The following is a 22,891-nucleotide window of genomic DNA, read 5'->3' as shown; positions in this document are numbered from 1 at the left end:
ACAGGCTACAGTGACCTTTGAACTTTTCTGCAACAAAAATGGAGAAAAAGTGGAGGACAAAAGGTTTCTTAGACCCTTTCTCCAAGGATGTAAAAACACTGAAACACACCTTTAAATATCAATAAATCTCCTACAAAATTAAAGCATTAAACAATATTCCAGTCACAAAGAATCGTGAAAGACAAACACTTAACAGAGAACATGAAGTCAAGAAGTTGTGTCAATGGGAAAAAGCAAAAACGTCTCATTCCTTGTTTCATATGAGTCTAAACTACTAAAAGAACCCAAATGAAGCTCATTTTCCAAGAGTTACCACAAGTATAATGTCTTCAAATCACAAGCAATGAGAACACAATTTAATTTAAATTCAAATGTAAAAAAAAACACTTTGTTTTCCATTTTTTGTCTGTCCTGACACTTGGATGCGACTGTATTTATCAGACAGTTGGAAGTTTAACTCGATAGTCTGACAGGCGAGAGAGAGAAGAAAGATGTTTAGACGAGACTGGTAAATAATATATTATCTACAGAGCTTTCCAAGAAAGAGTTAGAGAGGAATGTATGTCAGGAATAAATCAAACACAAAGCTTTTTAAATAATAATCCCATAAATTATCATGTAATTTACGACGGTATCACCAGAATGTGTAGATTAGCATCTCAAAACTAAAACCCACTGCCAAAGTAACTAATGTTATAGAGTTTATTGATGCGTTTAATTGAATTAATACAGAATGGAATGATATGATCAAAGCCTTTGAGCTGCTTTGACGAGCTTTCACATGTATTTAGTCTGTGGGGTCAAAGGGCGAGGTTAAGTTACAGTTCAGGAAGTTTAAACAGCTCTTAATCAGAGTTTAGAACATTAGATTAGATTACACAAGATCCCCAGGGGAGTAACATTTACATTACAGATATTTCTGTGATGCATTTTTGTTATTTTTACATTTTTATTGACAAGTATTTGAAATATAAAAAGAGCAACTGTTATATTTATGAAGTTATTTTCTGCATTTTCTTTGTTTCGTCTATTGGACAGAAAACCGAATCTGGTCTTCACACCACAGAATACGCAGCACTGAATGATATCTGATGGTCATCTTGTTTATTATGACTCAAGATTAAATAACTCAGACTTGCACAAACTCAAGGATTTACTATTAATCCGTCTGTGGAAAGGATTAAAGAGAAGAAAAAAAAGAAACCAGAGAAACAGCCTGAAGATATGTGTAATCTGGTCGCTGGACGGTCAAAAGGAGGAAAATATATAGAGTGTCACTAAAAGGAAGAAAAGGAGGGCATGGGTCAAAGGAGTGTGAAAGAGCGAGAAATGAAGCAAAAGAGAGCAGCAGACGGAGTCAAGAAGTCAAAAGGGAGGTTTTTAGCGCGCCGCTCGACCGAGGCAGGAAAGGCCAGGAGAGGAGGAGGTGGGTTGCAACCTTCGGTGTGGGGAACAGAGATTTATGTGCTCGTAAAAACTGGGCTAGTCCCTCTCATATAGGGCTCTTCCTGTATCCCCGGCCTCCCGCCTGCCCTGCACACTTAACTACGCTGACATTTGTGCTGACGGAGGAACACGCCGCTTCTTCGCCCGCCCCGAATCCGTTTCCCATCCGCCGAGTCCCCGGCCGTCTTCCCCATCTCGCCATCCTTCCAATAACAGGGACACGGGGAGTCTGAAGGAGTAAGGTTAAGTACATTATTGACTTCCACAGCCCCCCCCTCCCATCTGTCTAGCTCCACTTCGTCTTCCTGCCTTTGAGGAGAGTGGTTAAGTACATCATTGACTTCCTCCAGCTACGTCTGTGTGACTTGTCTGCCCGCCTGGATCCGTCTCAGGGTTTCCCCTCGCCAATTAAACTCTCAGGCGACCCACTTAAACCTCACTCGGGGCACCAAAGTTGTCGGGGATTTTTTTTTTTTCTCCCTAAAAGCAACCCTCCCCTCCTCCTGACCACCCAAAGGAAAATGTGAACGCTGTAAAAAGAAAAGAAAAGGTGACATTAAATACTTTTGAGGATCCGTTCTTTACACCAGCCTCCTAAATGAGCGTTTTAACAAGAACGGGGGATTTCATGTGCGAGAAATGGCAACAGGAGGATTAAATCCAGGAGAACTTCATCGGTTCCTCGATTCGGTGGGCAGAAATATTTACTCAGGTGTCTCCCACACATTGGATAGGCTAAACCTGTGGCTACAGCTGCGGAGGGTTGTTTTTCATGATTAGTTTAACGGGGCTGGGGCGCCATCCATCAACGTGACGGCTTTGATTTGTGGCGCTACGTACAAGAAGCTCCTACGCCATTCCAAATGGAAAGGCCGGGGTTATGAAAAGCATTCATCATCACCTGGGAGGGATTTCAATGCTTCTAAAATCTTATGGGGAGTAAAAAAACGTTTCTTTTCTCCCATTGCTCATAAACACGGCCTGGGTTTAATTCCCAGCTGCACAGCTTCCAGCTTGGCAAACTCCCTCAGAGACATGGCTCCCAAAAGATGTCATAGATTAACTGTCAGGGGAAGTAGGATCGGCCTTTTTGACATGTCGCAGCAGGGGGAAAAAAAAAGACTAAAATAGAAATCGTCTGAAATCAATAAAGCTCCACATATGAATTTATTGTGCATGCCGGTTTGGCAGGGAAACACAAGCGAGTAGAGTTTTTAAAGAGATGACCATCAAATACGAACATAGTTTTCTTTAAGCATCTCAATAACTCAAGTCCAAGTGCTTTTGAATTAAATGAAAAGATACGTACATTTAGTGTTTAATGTTTAAATTCAAAATACCACTGCTACCTAGAGTTGGGCGGTATCCAAATTTAGATACCGTCAAACCTCCTCCCTATTTTACCCCGGCATTACCGTGACTAATTAAAAATGATGACGTAAGGCTCAGACGACGTCACCAAACTCATTAGAGTTTAGCTTCTCTGCCCGAGCCCGACCCGGGCCGGGCCTTTAAACAAGCGTTTGTGTTTGTTCGTTCGTTCTTTTTTTTTTTTTCTATCATTGCATTTATGCCTAGCCTTCTCCCCTAATCTGAGGAGAAGTCTAGGCATAAACATTAAATATTATTGGTTATATGTTTAGCAGAGTAGGTCTAAGTAAGAAATGTGTACAAAGTTACACAAAGTAAAAAAAAAAAGACGCTACACATAGTGCGCACGCATAATTCATAACGGTTCCGCTCTGTGCAGCTAAATCAAAGAATAAAGGAGTTACGCTAAAGTGCAACATGGAACTTGGAGACATAAAGGATGAATTAAAAACAGGACAGTTAACGTTGAGCAAGTCATCAGGAAAGTCCGAGGTACGGGATCATTTCAAGTGACTAGTGGGAGAAGGCGATAACATACGTGTTGGCTTTGTCCAGTCATATCCTATATCCTAACGTAGCCTATAAAATTATTTGTATATTTTAGTGACTGAGTAGCGGTGCAGCCGCACCCCCACTTCCCACGGATATGCACATACAACAGCCTCATGCATGAAAAATAATTGTCGGGTTGAAATCGGGCTCGGGCTCTTAATTACAGTTAATGTGTCGGGTTGGTCCGGGCTCGGGTCGGGTCGGGCATGATTTTTCTGGGCCCAAACTAAGCTCTACTTCTCATTAGGTTGGAACCCGAAATACTGCCAAACTGCAGAAGTCGTGTTCTTCTTTGACACCAGGTCACTCGGTGTGCGACTCGCCATCTCTCCCCCTTTCTCTCTCTCCTATATAAGTGCATTGCATTTTTTTAATGACGGTATTGAAACTGATACCGTTGCCATTTTTAAGACCCGTGGTATACCGTATTACCATATTACCGCCCAAGCCCACTGCTACCCCTTAAATGCACGATACAGATGGTTGATGCCATTTCTCTACAGGTTTTGCATTTAACAGATGGTTGACTCTTCAGTTTGGAATAAAAAAACAAATATTCAGTCAACCAGACTTTGTTTCCACAAAGGGAAGGGGGGGGGGGTCACACTGAGCTTGTGGCTAGCTGCCGACATTTGGTTTTCATTGGTTTGCTGACAATGCTAACCAGCCGTTGCTTGGCTAAGTGCGAAAATACAGGAACGTACATCCCCCGTTGTTTGAAGGCAGGCCTCACAGCAGCGGTTTGGAGAATAACTATGATTTTTAGTTCCATGTTTTGGTACCAATTCATGTGTTTTTGTTGTAAAACTGTTTCCTCTTTTGATGAAAGTACTACTTTCAAGCAGTAGCCAAAGATTGAATGGCTTTACTCACGAGAGGAAAATTGGACTGAATGAGAATGATTTTCTCTCAGTTCTGCAACTTTTCCTTTGCTCTTTTTTTTTTTTTTCCATCAGCAGCCACTTAAATTGTTTAGTCTCCCAGACACTTTTACAACAAAACACAATGCCTTAGATATATATTTTACTGTGCTTTTTTTTAAATGAAACGATTCCATCGATCGGATTTATCGACTTTTATTTGATTTATATCTGTGTCCTTGTGTGTTTTCCAAGGCCTTTGCACACCGAGTCCGTTTTGTTTACCCAAAATTGTAAATAAATAATTAATAACGACCTCACGTTGTGTACTGTTTATGTTCAGGGTCAGCTGGGTCGTGGCGGTCCTCTTTCTTATGTGCGGTCCCAGTAGTGCTGCAAACGGGACCACCGACAGTCCATCTAGAAGCGATCGCAGTGTGCAAAAGGTCTTTAGCGTGGGAGATCCGGCTTCCAACAACATGTACGATTGTGATAGACTGGCACCCTGTCCAGGGCGTACGCTGCCTTCACCCCCAAAGGTCAGCTGGGATTGGCTCCCGCGACTCCTTTTTAGTGGCTGCTGGTATTCTTAGTGACCAGATAAGGGTGCAGTGTCTCAGTAGCTGTTGTGGTGGCCGAACCTGTGACTGTAAGCCAACAGGACAGTCTCTTTAACATGTACTGGTGGCAGCCCAGTAATGGGTAAAGTGAAAGAACTGACGGTAATTGGAAATGTCACTGCATCTCCGTAAATCCCCCTCCTATCATTTTTGGAGCAGGATCACCTGAGGCATGCTTGACAACTCTCGAGAAAAACTCTCCTAGTTCATTTTCTCCCCTTCGTTTCCCTTCCACTGTCTGTCTCTCTCTCATCTTCCATCTCCATGCATACTGCATGTCTCTCTCTCTCTCTCCTGCAGTAGACAACCCTGTCTCAATCAGCCCAGTGAACCAGAGCCCAGACTGTAGATTGAGACATTTCCTTGTTCTCCGGAGAGATGAGAGAGCGGATGAAACAAGGAGACTCGTACGACTTCATCTCAATCGAGTCCGGTGAAGCAGACTCCAGATCTGCACTGGGGAACTTCCTAAACACAAAAGGCAAAAACAAATGTCTGCCGTCTTGACAAACAGCTGAAAAAAAACAAATAGGAGAGGAATTGCGAACTTCTATCTTTAGTGCCAGAATTTCGAATGCTTTAAGTCACATCTTTTTTTTGTAATTGTATCCATTTTTAATGTGACTTTTCTGCAAGCTGAAATAGCAATTATCCTTAAAACTGACAAGATTATCTTTCAGCACGATATGTCTTCACACGTCTACGATAAACTATGAATTTTGCACTATATTCAGTCTTTCTCTTGCTCCTCCTCTGGCTTCGGCTGGAGGACCAAAGTCGGTCGATCTGACTTGTTGCTTCACAACAAATCTTGGAGGCCAGACATGTCGAGTTGTTCCGGTCCAAGACGATCCAGCGAGTGTGAATGGTTTGACTCCTGATCCATAAAAATACCCAGAAAATAAAAACTGAGCAGGCCGGCCGAAACCAGAAGATGACTCCTGTAGTTTCAGCCTACTGTAAGTTACGTCATCAGCGTATAGGAGTATATTTTTTACTCTGAGCATCTGAGGTTTCTACAGTATCCTCTTGTGTTGCATCACTATTCTGCATGAATGCTGCAAAACGTTTGATGATCAATTATTCATTTAAATTCACGGATTGCATTTCGCTCTTTGTGGGTTTCTGTACGTTTCTTGCACGACAGCGAGCTAAGCTTCCTCGTACATACATATGTTTTTTTTTTGTTGCATCACGATGCCGTGCTGCACTACCACCGTCTAAACCTGCACTGTGTCAGAGCCGACGCAGGACAATAGCTGGAAGCAACCAGCTGTCAGAGACAATGAACCCATGCCGTACTAGAGGAGGGAGAGAACACTATGAACAGACAGAAATACAACCATATTGGGAAATAATGTGATTTGGGGCTTTGCTGAATATACTGGCAAATAAAAACAAAAGTGAAATGAAGGAAGTAATGAAGTTTGAACAGAAGCAGGGGGAGATCAGTCACAGGGGGAGAGGAAATAGTGATATTACAAAAGATGTGAGAGTGAAAGATGAGAGACGAATGCTAAGAAAGATAAACAAGTCAGAAAAGGCAGCAGGGGTCACACAGACAGAATCGCTCTGCTCATCCACAAAAAAAAAACTATTTTACTGTTTTACCGAAAGATCGGAGAAGAAGCAGCAGTATGCACACATTAAAAACAAGATCCAACTTCAACTTTAAGCTCCCCGCTGTAATCACCAAGCCGTATTAAGGTTCGCTAATGAGCTCATTAATTCAAATAATAAGTTAATTGTGTGGATATGAACTCTGCGTCTTAAAGCAACCAGGAGAAACCGTTTCAACAAAATTAGTTTTTCCTTGTTAATATGCAAATGTGAAGAGGGGGGGGGGGGTGGTGCAGGTTTAAAGTTCGTCTAATGAATGGTAGCCAGATAATGCACACACACACACACACACACACACACACACAAACAGGAAATGGCCAACAGCGTGTGATTGATCCAAAAGGTAATTCAGCTCGAGGTAAAGTAAACATCAGCCAATAACACTGTACGTCTAATTGTTGTGGTTTTAATCATTTTGTATATTAACAGCAGGGGCTGCCCTTTCTTTATGGATTTGTCTGCTAATCCGTCATTATAGTCCGAGTCAATTAAATCTCTTCAGTCGGTTCGGTGTTTTTTTATTTGCTGGTTTGCATAATTCTTTGTGGAGAAACTCAGTTTTATAGATCTGTCGATTAAACCAACGAGCTTAATGGATTAGACTCATTTGAGAACGTCGCCTGGAGAACACGTCCAAACCCAACCAGAGACCCGGTCTGTCCCAGTCAGTCAACACAGGAGCTGCAGTAACGATCATCACACATTCATGTTATTCCCAATCACTTAAATAAAACAATTATCCTGATCATGGGAATTCACCCCGATTAGCTAATTGCAAGGTTGTTGTTTTTTTTTAAATCGGGATACATGAGAAACTCCTCCATCCTCCCATCGCTCGCTGTAAGCCACATTTTCCATGCGTAGTTTCGGTGTCAGCTCTAAACATTTGCTATAAGACAAACAGCGAGAAGGTTGACTAATGCATGCTGGGAAAGCCAAGTCGCCTAGGGAGCTAATTAACTGGCTGACGATGACACTGCTGAGAGCAGTACGTCTGACTGAGCGTTTAAAGGGACGGTCCTGAAAACGTGGAAACGGATCTGACGAGTCTGGACGCCGGAGAGAAAACAACGTGTCTGCTGTTTTTACCAGTTCATTAAAGTGGAGTAGACTCAGCTTGGAAACCCAGTTTAGATACTGGAGCAACAAAAAATAATAAAATGGGACGGGATGAGAGCAGCTGTTGCTGCTCGGAGACTAATGGGGAATACTTGATAGGTAACAGTTTCAGGGTGAGCTGACACTCCCAGTACGTTTCACAGCAGTGCATTCACACTCCGGAGCTTCTTCCCTTTAGTTTGGCTCATTTGGGCTCATTATTATTTCATTAAATGCTTCTACTTCTACAGTGGTTATTTGCATACAACATAAAAAAACCCAATTCAACAGATGTGTACATGCGACACGTGCACGGCCGGATTGTTCTGCGTAAAATACGGCTTGGATCATTTTTAGAAAAAGTTAATCCGGAACCGTGTTGTCAGTTATAGTTGTGAGAGAATTCAATCAGAATTCTGCGTCCTGAGGAACAGTTCCATCCCTTCAGCGTTATTAGTGCAGCCACTGAAGCGTCCTGAGTGGAGTATCGAGTGTGCAGGTGAGAGATGGAAAAGGAAACGCTGCTTGGATTTAGAACATCAGCAGCAGCATCTTCATATTTTCATTCTGATCCCAGATATTGACTCTGAAGGAATCCTCCAGGTAGGAGGGCTGCAGGACGCTTTGCAAATGACTTCATCTGTTATGAGAAGTGTTTCGCTGGCGGTCGATCGGTCCTGTATTTGTCCAAATGCATCAGAGTGTTAAACTTCTGCTCTCTTCTGTCTGTCTGTCTGTCTGTCTTCCTTCCAGCTTTCAAATCTGTCTGACTGGCTGCATCCCATTTGTGAGCTCGCCATCTGTCTGTCTGTCTGCAAGTATGTTACCCCTCTGTCTGTCTGTCTGTCTGTCTGTCTGTCTGTCTGTCTGTCTGTCTGTCTGTCTGTCTGTCAGTTACAGACAGTTGAGATGAAGATATACAATAGTCTTTATGTTTAAAAGCATTTAAAAAGGAAAAGCACCTTCATCTCATCACGAGGATGGTGTTCTGTGGATACAATGCAGGCTTGGACACACACACACACACACACACACACACACACACACACACACACACACACACACACACACACACACACACACACACACACACACACACACACACACACACACACACACACACACACACACACACACACACACACACACACACACACACACACACACACACACACACACACACACACACACACACACACACAGGCCGGTGTTCAGAGCTCCTTGAGGAGCCAGAGGTCAGTCAGTTTGATAAAGAATCCTTGCATATAAATTGCTTCATAACAAGTCATCTCTCTGAGGCAGTGCTGCATCTGTGTGTGTGTGTGTGTGTGTGTGTGTGTGTGTGTGTGTGTGTGTGTGTGTGTGTGTGTGTGTGTGTGTGTGTGTGTGTGTGTGTGTGTGTGGAGATGTGCGTTTTGGCATCCAGGGAGGAAGTTTGCATATCTTTTAGTTCTTTTATTTTGCACGTGTTTACTTGTGTGTGTGTGTGTGTGTGTGTGTGTGTGTGTGTGTCTGTGTGAGTGAGTGTGTGTGTGTGTGTGTGTGTGTGTGTTGATTGGATGCAATAAGACATGGCTGCCTGTGGAACAAAGGCTAACTAGAAAGGTGCAGTACTGTGTGAATGAATACCACCACAAAGTCATTATCAAACCATCATAACATAATCCAACGAAAAATAAAAAGCAATTCAATAATCTTCTATAATCATAAATCCATAACATGTTTAAAGGCAGGCTCTACTTTTCACTTGTCTGCCATGATAAGAACTAGACAGCGTTTCCAAGTCACTCGTGACGATGTTTACAATTATCCCAATAACAACAAAACACCACAATCAACCACGATTAAATCCTACATAGTCCCATCCCTGGTTCTCAGCTGGCAGGTAGGATGGACAGGTGTGTGTGTGTGTGTGTGTGTGTGTGTGTGTGTGTGTGTGTGTGTGTGTGTGTGTGTGTGTGTGGCACCACTGACTTGTGTACAAGACAGCTACAGCTAGAAGGCATGCAGGGAAGACTGCAACACAGACACACACAGACACACACACGTCCAAGTCTATTTTCACTCCACGCACCCACACCCACACACACACCCACACACACACACCCACACACACACCCACACACACACCCCCACACACACACACACACACACACACACACACACACACACACACACACACACACACACACACACACACACACACACACACACACACACACACACACACACACACACACACACACACACACACACACACACACACACACACACACACACACACACACAGAGCTATTTTTGGACTGAGCCGCTAAGAGAGCGGTTCACACACCAACGAGTTTGACAGGTATAGAAAGAAAAGATTTTTAAAGTGATGTTGAGAGAGAGAGAGAGAGTGAGAGAGAGATAGGGCAACTATTATGATTGAGCTGAAAGACTCAAAATGTCATGGTGTGTGTGTGTGTGCAGAAATGTGTGATGTCAGGTATGAAGTATTTATCTCAACATCAAACAAAAGAGAGCGCGCACACACACACACACACACACACACTAAAGATGAATACACTCGCCAAGGAAAAGAAAGGAAAGAAGAAACACGTTTGACACACACACGTCAAACCTCGACATGGGGACCATGCTAACAGGTGTGCATGCTACTCACACAGCCACCTAACACACACACTCACACACACTCACTCACTCACTCTATAGACAGAACATCAACATCCTGTCATGTCGAGCGTGTGCTCGGACTGCTGGTCAGATAGAACGAGCCAATCATAATGGACGGAGGAGTAAACAGAGAGTCATGGGGAGACGTGATGCTCCTGGATGAGAGGATTACACTCTAGTTCCAGGATTATTTCTTTTGACAGAAAGCAGAATGAAGGCGATCGCTGCCGGAGCCTTCATTGAATCCAAGTTAGACACATGATGAGCACCAAAAAAGGGTCCGAAGACCTCGAAGTGGACAACAGTGTCGGCTGCAGAAAACAGGATGGAAGTCACTGATGACAGGAAGAGGAAATGAAAGGAATTATGGAAGAAACATTGTGTCCTAGTCCACTCCCCCCCACCCACACACACACACACACACACACACACACACACACACACACACCTACTGTATAACTGCACACACACACATGGTATCCACGCCAACCGGGGAGGCATCGGGCCGAACAAATGAGACACAGAAATCAAATAGATTTCCTTTATCACCTTGCTGGCTCCAGCCACCAGAACATTAACACAATATTTATTGATGCTGCCACTGCTCCTGCTGCTCCTGCTGCTCCCGCTGCTGCATCATGGGAGCAGGGGAATGAAAGATCGCAAAACAGACGAGCGCCAGAGAGAGGAGAAAGAAGAAATTAATTAAAAAAAAAAAAAAAAAAAAAAAGCAGAAGGAAGATGCTGAGGTCCAAGTAATTTTTTCTAACTAAGCTCGTCTCGCTCCGTCGCCTGAAATCTGCTGACAAACAATGAAGGATGGTGAGTCGCTGTCGGCGAGGCCGAGGCGCTGCCAGAAAACAGCCAGGAGGAGAGAGTGCACAAAAAAAGAAAAAAGGATTGATCGGGAGTTCATTAGCTCCCGGACGAGAGCGATGGAGGGATGAAAAGGACGGAGAGAGGGAGGATGAACACTCCAAACAAACACCTCCTTCCTGTCATCCACCTTCTGTCCCTGCTGGCTTCGCCTTCTCAGAGGTTTCCTTTACTTATTATCTGCAAACTTTATGGTCTCATTTCTAAAAAAAAAAAACCTCAACACCTCCCGCCTTGTTTTATTCATTTTGATTAAATCTTCCAAGAAGAAGAAAAAAAAAAAAGGCACAGAAGCTTCGAGTTAAGGAGCTTATTTCCATCTTGGATCGCCGGGTGTTCAAACAGCCGAAGAAGGTCTGACATACTGTTTCTGTCTGTTGTTTACTCGCAACTTCCTCTCTCTCTCTCCAGCAAACACACACACACACACACACACACACACACACACACACACACACACACACACACACACACACACACACACACACACACACACACACACACACACACACACACACACACACACACACACACACACACACACACACACACACACACACACACACACACACACACACACACACACACACACACACACACACACACACACTCCTGAAGCTCAGGCAGCATCTGTCAGCCTGTCCATCACTGCACTCACAGCCTTTAGATTTTAGACTTTACATTTGTTTTCCCTAAAGAAAAAAGAGACGAGTCTGACACTCAGGATGAAAAAATAAAAAGAATGCATCGACCAATGATAAAGCCAGATTTCATCCAAGACTGTTGCTTGAAGATGCTTAAGGTGAAAAAGACATTTCCCTCGAATCTAAGTGACAACTTTAAGATTGGTTGTTTTTGTCTGACCATCAAAAAGACATTCCAGTTACAATAATTAAACAAATTAGCATTTGAGCTTAATGGACGCATCATGTCCTCCAGGAGGCAGAGGGCGAATGAAAACACACTTTGTGGTAACGACATCGAGTTCAATGGATCATTGATTTGATCTGAAAAACCATCTGCTGCGTCTCCTTCAGTCAGCGAGGGGGAGAGCTTTCTGCAGGACGAAGAAGAATCTAGAAGAATATTCTAATAGATCTGTGACCTGTGTGCACTTTAAGAAGATATCCTTTAGTAAGACTACTTGGGGAGGGACTTCATCTCACTTACTCGTTCCGGAATCACTTAATAGTTAAAGCTATGAAAAAGAAAAAAATCCATTCAGTCTATCAGCCGTAGGCCTGCAGAGAAATTGACCAATGGGAGCCATCGCTCCGGAAGGCTCCCATTGGCTCGTACCCTCCATGCAATCCCTTCGTCTCTCTGCCCCTCGTCATCTTAACTAAGATGATGGTGAATCATCAGGTCTCATATCATATGGTTGGATAAATCTTTATTTATTTTTGGTTTTTAAAAATCAGGCTCTATTTTTCGTCCTCTTCACTCGTGAGGATATTTATGATTATCCCGTTATCGCCAGTATAGCATGTGATGATTAGCGACACACACACACACACACACACACACACACACACACACACACACACACACACACACACACACACACACACACACACACACACACACACACACACACACACACACACACACACACACACACACACACACACACACACACACACACACACACACACACACACACACACACACACACACACACACACACACACACACACACACACTAGAAGTCACCAATGGTGAGCAGCAGCAGGGTCGTCTACTGAGGACAAACACACAAAACCACCACGTGGTTGGTTTCATGTTCCAAACCTGACAGCATCACAAAGGCTGCTAACCAGAAACCCACCAACACGGCTTTCACACGGACGCTAGAGTTCATGTTGTTTCCAAGTGTCAGAAAAGCTTTTATGAAAAAGACTAAAATGGGATCAGATTTCAATTGCATAAAAAAAAAAAACATTAAAAAAAAGCTTTGATGTTTGCTTGAGGCGGTTTTTGGCTTCATCAAAAAAAAAAAAGAGCTGATGAGCTAAAAAGGATTATGGAAACGTCAGAATCGATATGGGAAATCCAATATCTCGACTAATATTCTCTGACTCACAGAATCACAGCACGTCATACTACACACACACAACACACACACACACACACACACACACACACACACACACACTAATCCTACTCAGCTAGTAGTAATACCCTTGTGGCCAACATGCTGTTTAGTTAGTTAGTAAGCAGAGCACAGAGCTGGTGACATGACAGCTAGCCAACCCGCCTACACACACACACACACACACACACACACGCACGCGCACACGCACACACACACACACAAAACATGTATGTGCACGTGTGTGTGCGTGTGCATGCATGCATGTGCGTGTGTGAGTACAGTTTACATGACATCAGCGGTCCATTCATGAGCAACACCCCCTCCTCCTCCTCCTCCTCCTCCTCCTCCCTATGTCGCAGCTAATGCGATACAACGCACCACGTGGGGGTCCTTACCCCCTTTTCCAGCCAATCAGAGCTCAGCGCTTAACGCAGCAGACACAAACACACGAGCACGCTATATGCCAAACCCTCCCTGCCTACACACACACACGCACACGTGTGTGTATGTACACATGTGAGGCTTAAAGAGGTCTGAGTGCTGGAGTTTCACATGACGTACTGTACAGGGAGAGCTGATACATGTGTGTACACGCACACACACACACACACACACACACACACACACACACACACACACACACACACACACACACACACACACAGTCAGATGAGGAGAGAAATCGCAGCTTGATAAGAGAGATGATGATGACGACGAGGGGAAAGATGGAGCGATGGATGGATGGATGGATGGAGGAGAGGACTGAAACATGGATGGATGGATGGAGGAGAGGACTGAAATATGGATGGATGGATGGATGGATGGATGGATGGAGGAGGAAGAAGAAAAGGATGGAGGAGAGGACTGAAACATGGATGACGTCAAAAAAAATACAGAAGCAAAATGAAAACAGCTCTCATCCCTGTTCACTTGCCTTGTAAACAACCACTGTGTCTAAGTGAGAGAGGCGAGCCTCGAGGGAGGAGGGAGGGGGGAGGGAGGAGGAGGGAGGAGGGAGGAGGGAGGAGGAGGAGGGAGGCAGGAGAGAATGAGTGAAAACAAGATAGCACTGCATCAGGAAAGATGTGAAAGACAGAGAGAGAGAGAGAGAGTTGTTATGCCCCCACACACCATGACTCATCTCCGGTTTCATACCCAGCAGGAGGAGGGTTGTGTGTGTGTGTGTGTGTGTGTGTGTGTGTGTGTGTGTGTGTGTGTGTGTGTGTGTGATGAGACAGTTGTAGAGTGTATACGTGCATCTGTACTTGAATATGTGTTTAGAGTGAGCGAGATGCAAACAGACTCAAGCTTGTGTGTGATGATGATGCTGATGGTGACGTGTGTGTGTGTGTGTGTGTGTGTGTGTGTGTGTGTGTGTGTGTGTGTGTGTGTGTGTGCGTGTGTGTGTGTGTGTGCTGCTGTCACAACTGAGAACATTTAACAAGTCCCCGGATAATCCCACTTTAATTGATTCAAGACTTTACAGCCGGTTCAGCTTCAAGTGTGCAATCAAACAAATATAATAATTCATTAATTCATTAATTAATTAAAAAAACAAAAAAAACTGGTTAATTGCCTGCGTCCGTTAATGATCGGCTCCAACAGACGGACGTGATATTCTTTCAGGAGGTTCTCAAAGCAATTATGAAATTATGAAGAGTAGGTGGCAACAAAAATCCCCCAACCCCCAGAGGCAAATGCCCCGCTTTACCCCGATGCCCCCCACACGCCTGACTTCCAAGCATCCCCGTCCAGGTATCCTCGTCTCGTTTGTTTTACAGGTATGAGGATGCAACAGCAGACGGGAGTAAACAACAGCCACTCCCCCTCCTCTCCTAAAGCCAGCTAGATCTGCACAGCGTGAGGCAGCAGGAGGAGGAGGAGGAGGAGGCAGAGAGGAGTTGCTCTAATTCCTTGATGTGTGTGTGTGTGTGTGTGTGTGTGTGTGTGTGTGTGTGTGTGTGTGTGTGTGTGTGGTTGCGTGCTCAGCCTTCCTAAAAGCACTCCCCCCCCCCCCCCCCCTGCTCCCTTTTTACTGACAAGCTAAGGAACCTGCAAATCCTCCGGGGATTGTGAACCTGCAACTCCCAGACCAGCAACGCAACTTCATCTCCATCTTATTCTACCAGCAGCAGCATTACCACGTGACTCTAAATGCATGCATGCGTGTGTGTGTGTGTGTGTGTGTGTGTGTGTGTGTGTGTGTGTGTGTGTGTGTGTGTGTGTGTGTGTGTGTGTGATGATCTCACATTCCCCTGCGACTTACAACTCACATTCCCCGCTACGCTGCTGCTGCAAATGGCCCCAATTTTTTTTTACCGCAATTACAAAATTAATAAATAAATAAAAAACACACATTTGGACACACTCCAACTCCAACTATACGCGCTCGCACACCGGGGCGCGTGCACGTTTTACGACTACAACATGGTTCAAGTTTACCCGGTTAAATTGCATCGCTCACTATCTGCGTGCACGCCTTTTTTTTTTTTAAACGGGTGCCATCGCTGCAACACACACACACACACACACACACACACCCCTCCACATACACACCCACCCTCCTTGACCCACATGCACCGCTCCGTAACAACACTACGAGCGCCCCCGCCGCTGTGACTGACAAGCCCGCTGCCAAAGTGCGTACCGAGCTGCTAGCCTAGCGCTCACGTAGCAGCAACTTCCTGCAAACCCCCACTTTTATTAAGCATTTTAATCATATTTACATGCATGTTAGAGGTTCATTTATTGTTACCTTGATCGCAGTCAGCGTCGGATGCACACACGTCCACAGTCCTGGACCCGGGGATTAGGAGATCATCGGTGCCCACTCGGTGCCCTGGCAGCGCTGCTGTGGATCCACGTTTGGGTGACAGGACTTGTCCCCTTCCCCTCCTCCTCCCTCCCCCGTCCCTCCCCCTCCACCACCACCCTCCTCCACCACCACCACCACCACCTCACGGTCCGTGTTGACAGCGCGTCAGCTCCGCAAAGAACCGGCCACCGAGTCCGAATCCGGGATAAATCCTAAAGTGTCGGCCGGGCGGCGGAGTTGTCAACAACAACAAACCCGGCGGTGGAGCCGCCGTCGTCGGTCCCGCTGCTGCCGCTCCTCCTCACGGTGTAACGGGCTGCGAGGTGCGCACAACACACCGCTCACAGGAAAGCATGTCGCATTTTGCAAAAAAAAAAAAAAGCCCAAACGTGGTGTCAAAAAAAAAAAAAAACCCCGACGATGTTTTCCTCTCCGGCGGAGAAAAGGGGAGGAAAGAGGGGGAGGGTGAAAAAGAAAGAACGGCTTTATTTCCAAACGATGAGTCAGAAAAGATTGCCAGTTTCGCAACGTCCCTCCTTAAAAAAAAATCAAACACTGAGCTCCTCGTCTTCACTCGCGTGTCCTCGCCTCGCGTCCACTCTACCCGGTGTACGTGCACGCGCAGCGCTGCACAAATGCACAGGCGGGTCTTTCAACCTCTCTCTCTCTCTCTCTCCCACCTCCAGAGGGAGAGAAAAGACAACACCGAAGAGGGGAGGGAGGGAGAGAGAAAAAAAACAGCTCTTATCATCAGCTTGAAAACTCTTTTGGCGCCATATTTATGGCGTACTTTCAATTCACTGCTGCCGCAAGCTGCACTTCCTCCTCTGAGAAAGGCGAGTTCACTGCGCCTCGGAGAGGAGAGCACTGGGACTGAAGCTTCACCTGCTGCCAGCCGGGAAGGGGTTCAAATGGCACATTAAACATATATATTTATTAATCAATGGAGCGACTCATGCAGTGCATTGTATTTCAAATATGTGCATTCTTTTTCATTTATATTTATTATATTGTAAAATGTATATTATTTTAAAAGAGAATCAATTGCACAAAAAGTGAATTAATTTGAGAAATATTTTTATTATATATTTAATAATATAATGCCTTTATATTCTAATGTTTTTTTTAGTTTATAATAATAATACTTTTATAAAAGAGAATCCAATTGCAGAATTAAAAAAATAAAAAGTGAATTAATTGTCACTTTAAAATCACCTAAAAAATAATGGCTTATAATAAAGTGTCTTTTTTAATTTCTAATAATATTATTATAAAAGAGAATCCAATTGCAGAAATAAAAAAAAATAAAAAGTGAATTAATTTGTGAAATATTTGCAAAGTTTTTGAAAGGTATTTTTTTGCTTCCTGGAAAACAAAATATGACCCATGCTTACATCAGCTGGTCCCAACCGGTTTCAAGCAATGATATCATGAACGGCCTCAATATCTTTCAATCAGATCAAATTGTTTCTTGGAAATGAGTCACCGTTCGGACGCCGGCTGCACTTTCAGCTGGACTTTGACTCTCCCTCGTTTCCTGTGACTTCACAAGAGTCCGAACCCATCCACAGCTTGCAGCAACTTTTGATTTCAGTCCTACGTTTTAATTCATTCTCGCCGTCACCTATAGACCTGACTGACTGCAGAATAATTGGCAGCTGGCGCTTCAAAGCCTGTAGTTGCACTTCACTGTAAGCGATAATATCTTTCCACCATGATGGATTTGCTCACAGGGATCCAAAGGGGAACGGCTGGCAAGTAAATTACCTTCCTTCATAGTTTCCTAAAATCTATATTTAAAAAAAAAAGAGGGAAGGGTGGGGGGGTTGATCAATGCATAATCTACTACCATCTCCTGTCTCTAAATCACTCTCCTCTATCGTCAAGCAGGACTACATTTTAATGCACTTTCTCTCCGGTCAGCTCTGCCTCCATCCCTCCTGAAAACTTCCCAGTCTGGTTAACTACGTGCAGCTCTTCAACTCGTCTGCAGAGACGGACACACACAGCGGTGGCGTCTCGCCTTCTTTTTCTTCGTATAAGTAAAATATCTGGTCAACACACACAGATGCAGAACCAGGATGCGCATTCAAATTAAGGTCATTCAGATGAACAAATGGGACGATTTGACTGGTGTCAAACCCACAGAGCTGCATGCACACACACACACACACACACACACACACACACACACACACACACACACACACACACACACACACACACACACACACACACACACACACCACACACACACACCACACACACACACACACACACACACACACACACACACACACACACACACACACACACACACACACGGATGCAAGGATGTCAGGTGCACAAATGCTCATATCAGCTGTATCAGGTGTCACTCAGAGAGGAAAAGAGGGTGTGATGCTGTTTTGCACAAAGTGAAATGAGGCGGGTGAAGGACACAGAGGAGATTTCTCTGGCACGCATTCAAATGCAACAGCAGCATCCCCCACCTCCTCCTCCTCTTCCACCTCCTCCTCCTCCTCCTCCACGCAGGTAGCCAGCGTCCCCTGGGGAAACAGCCTGTGACCCTCTCCATGGTCGTTTCTAATGTGAGGTAATGTGATTTTCCTCTCTGATGATGAGATGCACTCGTTTATTTGGGAAGCAGATCTGGGTCAAACAGCAGTGGTAGTAATGATACGTGCATACAATATTTGAGTATTAGTGTAGTAATTACTGGATTTAGCATAGACGTTTTCTACTCAAGTAGAAGTACAAATACGTAGAAGTACTGATTCAACTTCAGCTCTGAAATTTAGGTCAAAAGTACATTTCTACTGTCTGTGTTTTTTTGTGCAAGGTGAACTGAATCTCATCATATTAATAAGAAAAAATGTAATCTACATTCCCTCCACCTGGTCTCTATCAGCCCTGGGTGTCCTTGAAATCGTTGAAGACCTCTGATCTATAGTGTTTTTGTAATATTACTCAAACACAGCACCACATGTCCCCTTACTAAAATGATAAATACCACCACAGAACATGGATGTCAGTCACAGTCCGTGGTCAAACTGAAATACCATCACGCCAACGGGACGTTTCAAAGCTCCGTCTGCTCCGCGTTATGTGATTCTATATACACGAATACACAATGTGTGATTCCCTTCACGTTTCATTCCCCTCATCGTCGTCGTCTCAGGACTTTGGAGTCTATTTGGTTTGAAGCTCTCCAGTCAAGTTAATTAGTTCCAAACATTTCTTTTTTTTCTTTCTTTTGTTATTCACGGGACATCAACTCCTGTCAGCACGACTGGCTGGTAATATTAATCACGATCCCTCGCCAACCGGCACCGCCACCACCACAAACACACACACACACACACACACACACACACACACACACACACACACACACACACACACACACACACACACACACACACACACACACACACACACACACACACACACACACACACACATTGCAATGTTTTTCCATGACATAGGTTGCATTTGAATTTTCATAAACCACACGTTCCAGGAAATAAGATCAATATGTGAATGCAGACGAATGTGTCCTCGTCTGGTGGCGGCTGTGAAGCGGTGTTACATGGAAGTTGGTGCACCGAGGAGATGCGTGCGCTGTGTCATGGCCGCCGTATCCACGTCAACTCCAATCAGGCCAAATAGATGAGTTTATATCCTGCTCTGTTCAACAATAGGTCAGGATTCGGAGACCTAAAAATAGGCGTGCAGGCCCCTCTGTCTGCTCCAGCATCGCGACATGTCAAGAGCACTTTTTTTTATTAGTCTGGGTCCCAAGGGTGACGGGGCTACTTTTAAACACTTGGTCCCCAGTCTAAAACAATGTTAGGCACCCCTCCTCTATGTGAAGTCACGCAATGTCAAGCTCAGCCTAATAGTCCTGCTGCAAACTACCATGCATTATTCCAAACAAAGTTTCAGAGGTGCTCTTCCTTTGGCTGCAAACGAAGACTCAGCTAAACGAGCTGCAGGGTGTAATTATAATCCAACATTTGAATTTACAGAGAGCTTATTGAGTGGTGAGTTCAGCTGTGCAGCCGACGGTTTGTATTTCCTATTGAGCAACTTCACAATGATTAGTGGAATAGTTTAGAGGTGAAGGTTTTTTGTCTCTCCCGATGAGATGTAAGGAAAAGAGAAAAAACAGAGAAGAAAACTCTTATTTCTGATGTAACAGTTAACCTTGTGTTCAGATCTCTTCGCCGACGTTCTGCGAGATCGAGAAGCTGCTCCTTTCAAAAACAATTGTCTGCCACGAGAGTGGGTGCAAACAGGAAATAACATAAACAGGAAGGACAGAGAGTACAGAACAGGAAGTATGATGTAACGTATTTTAATTTGTTTACACTGGTAATGCCACATAAAATATGGTGTGTCAGCAGAGGCGTGGTTCCAGCAAGTTCAGGCTCAGAGACGACTTGGTTGGGAAATATCACGGTTAAAATAATAAAATAACATTTGTTTAAGCCATCGTTGGTCTAGACACTGATTGGGATGCAAGGCGTCGAAACAACGCTTCAAAACCAAGCAACGATTTATAGGCAATCAGCTCAAAGTCAACATATAAGACAGTCTCATACAATCTGGCCAAAAACAAAATCAAACTCGTCATCATGTCTGTACTTCCCTTATCGTTTACCTAAAAATACCATCAGAAACACTAAACACCTTCCCCTCACTGAGTCTCTCTGTGCACCGCTATGCACACCGCTGTGTTATTAGCAGAGAGTAGAGTAGAGAGTCAGCAGGCGGTCAATGACGGTGTATAAAACAGGCAATAAAAGGAAGTCAAAGGCCCTCGAGCATGCAGCCATAACCGGGCCCCCAAAACATTACACCGTTTGCTGCAGCAGAATACGAGATGAGCCGCGGACAGACAGAGAGCTGCACACTCACTCACTCACTCACTCACTCACTCACTCCAGCAGGCGAGAAAGCAAACGCACGATTCTCCTGGTGGAGCTAATAAATAAGTGGGATTATTAGAAACCTGAGCTACGACATTGAATGAAACTTTTTTTTTGCCTGTTCATCAGTCTGAGTCAGCTTTCCGAGGAGTTCACCGCGAGTTGACTCGGTGAATTACACTCCATATCCTGATATACACATCTCGTTATCTTCCAGGCCACTGAGCAGGTTTACAAGGACGACCTTCTTCTTTCCTCCTCCTCCTCCTCCTCGTTGTAACCTTGATATCCACAGATACTTCACCCTCGCTTCACCGGCTGAAAGGGCTACCTGTTGTCTGCGTGTTTCCCAATTACAGTTTTTCTGCTGAGTAAGCATACATTAGGTGACTCATCGAGAGCGGCCGTCTGCCAGCGCCGGCTGGAACGCAGTGTATTATTTCAGCATCAGTGTATATTTCAGGCTGAGTGAGAGAGGAGGGGGGGGGGGAGGCCATAAACTTAATAGGTTTGTTCACTCAATAAAGCGGCAAACTTGTATGACTTGGACGCTGCTCAAAATATAACAGGAGAGCCACTGGTGGGGTTTTCTAGGGGAGGGGGGGTTTGAGAGGAGGTGGCAGTGTCTTCTTGTCTTTCTGGGAATGACTGAGGAAGAAATGAATGTGTGTGTCCTTTGTTTGCACCGAATATGTGAGAAGTGGATGAATCAGAAGGAAGAATCAGGAGGAAGAATCAGAATCAGAAGGAAGAATCAGAATCAGAAGGAAGAATCAGGAGGAAGAATTAGAATCAGAAGGAAGAATCAGAAGGAAGAATCAGGAGGAAGAATCAGAATCAGAAGGAAGAATTAGAATCAGAAGGAAGAATCAGAATCAGAAGGAAGACTCAGAAGGAAGAATTAGAATCAGAAGGAAGAATCAGAAGGAAGAATCAGGAGGAAGAATCAGAAGGAAGAATCAGAAGGAAGAATCAGGAGGAAGAATCAGAATCAGAAGGAATACTCAGAAGGAAGAATTAGAATCAGAAGGAAGACTCAGAAGGAAGACTCAGAAGGAAGAATCAGAATCAGAAGGAAGAATCAGAATCAGAATCAGAAGGAAGACTCAGCAGGAAGAATCAGAATCAGAAGGAAGACTCAGAAGGAAGAATCAGAATCAGAAGGAAGACTCAGCAGGAAGAATCAGAATCAGAAGGAAGACTCAGAAGGAAGAATCAGAATCAGAAGGAAGACTCAGAAGGAAGAATCAGAATCAGAAGGAAGACTCAGCAGGAAGAATCAGAATCAGAAGGAAGACTCAGAAGGAAGAATCAGAATCAGAAGGAAGACTCAGCAGGAAGAATCAGAATCAGAAGGAAGACTCAGAAGGAAGAATCAGAATCAGAAGGAAGACTCAGCAGGAAGAATCAGAATCAGAAGGAAGACTCAGCAGGAAGAATCAGAGTCAGAAGGAAGACTCAGAAGGAAGAATCAGAGGGAAGAATCAGAATCAGAAGGAAGAATCAGAAGGAAGACTCAGAGGGAAGACTCAGAAGGAAGACTCAGAAGGAAGACTCAGAAGGAAGACTCAGAAGGAAGAATCAGAAGGAAGACTCTGAAGGAAGACTCAGAAGGAAGACTCAGAGGGAAGACTCAGAGGGAAGACTCAGAAGGAAGACTCAGAAGGAAGAATCAGAATCAGAATGAAGAATCAGAAGGAAGAATCAGAAGGAAGACTCAGAATCAGAAGGAAGAATCAGAAGGAAGAATCAGAAGGAAGAATCAGAAGGAAGAATCAGAAGAAAGACTCAGAAGGAAGAATCAGAATCAGAAGGAAGACTCAGAGGGAAGACTCAGAGGGAAGAATCAGAATCAGAAGGAAGACTCAGAGGGAAGACTCGGATGGCATCATGTTCGTCTCTCTTCTCTTGATTCGGAGCATCAGGAGAGC

General features: G+C 44.4%; 1 protein-coding gene across 2 annotated transcripts in view; it reads right to left on the bottom strand.

Moving 5' to 3' along the window:
* The window catches only part of jade2 (jade family PHD finger 2), a 115,086-nt gene extending 98,982 nt beyond the window's left edge, over window positions 1-16,104 (bottom strand). For both annotated transcript variants that reach the window (XR_014598441.1, XM_084029362.1), the window contains exon 1: window positions 15,967-16,104. The gene's annotated coding sequence lies outside the window, so the exon portion shown is untranslated. The remainder of the gene's footprint in view (window positions 1-15,966) is intronic.
* Window positions 16,105-22,891: the final 6,787 nt, after the last annotated feature.

The sequence above is a fragment of the Eutrigla gurnardus genome, assembly GCF_963514095.1.
Source record: "Eutrigla gurnardus genome assembly, chromosome: 15".
NCBI classification, from domain to species: domain Eukaryota; kingdom Metazoa; phylum Chordata; class Actinopteri; order Perciformes; family Triglidae; genus Eutrigla; species Eutrigla gurnardus.
This window is presented reverse-complemented; position numbering and strand designations above follow the sequence as displayed.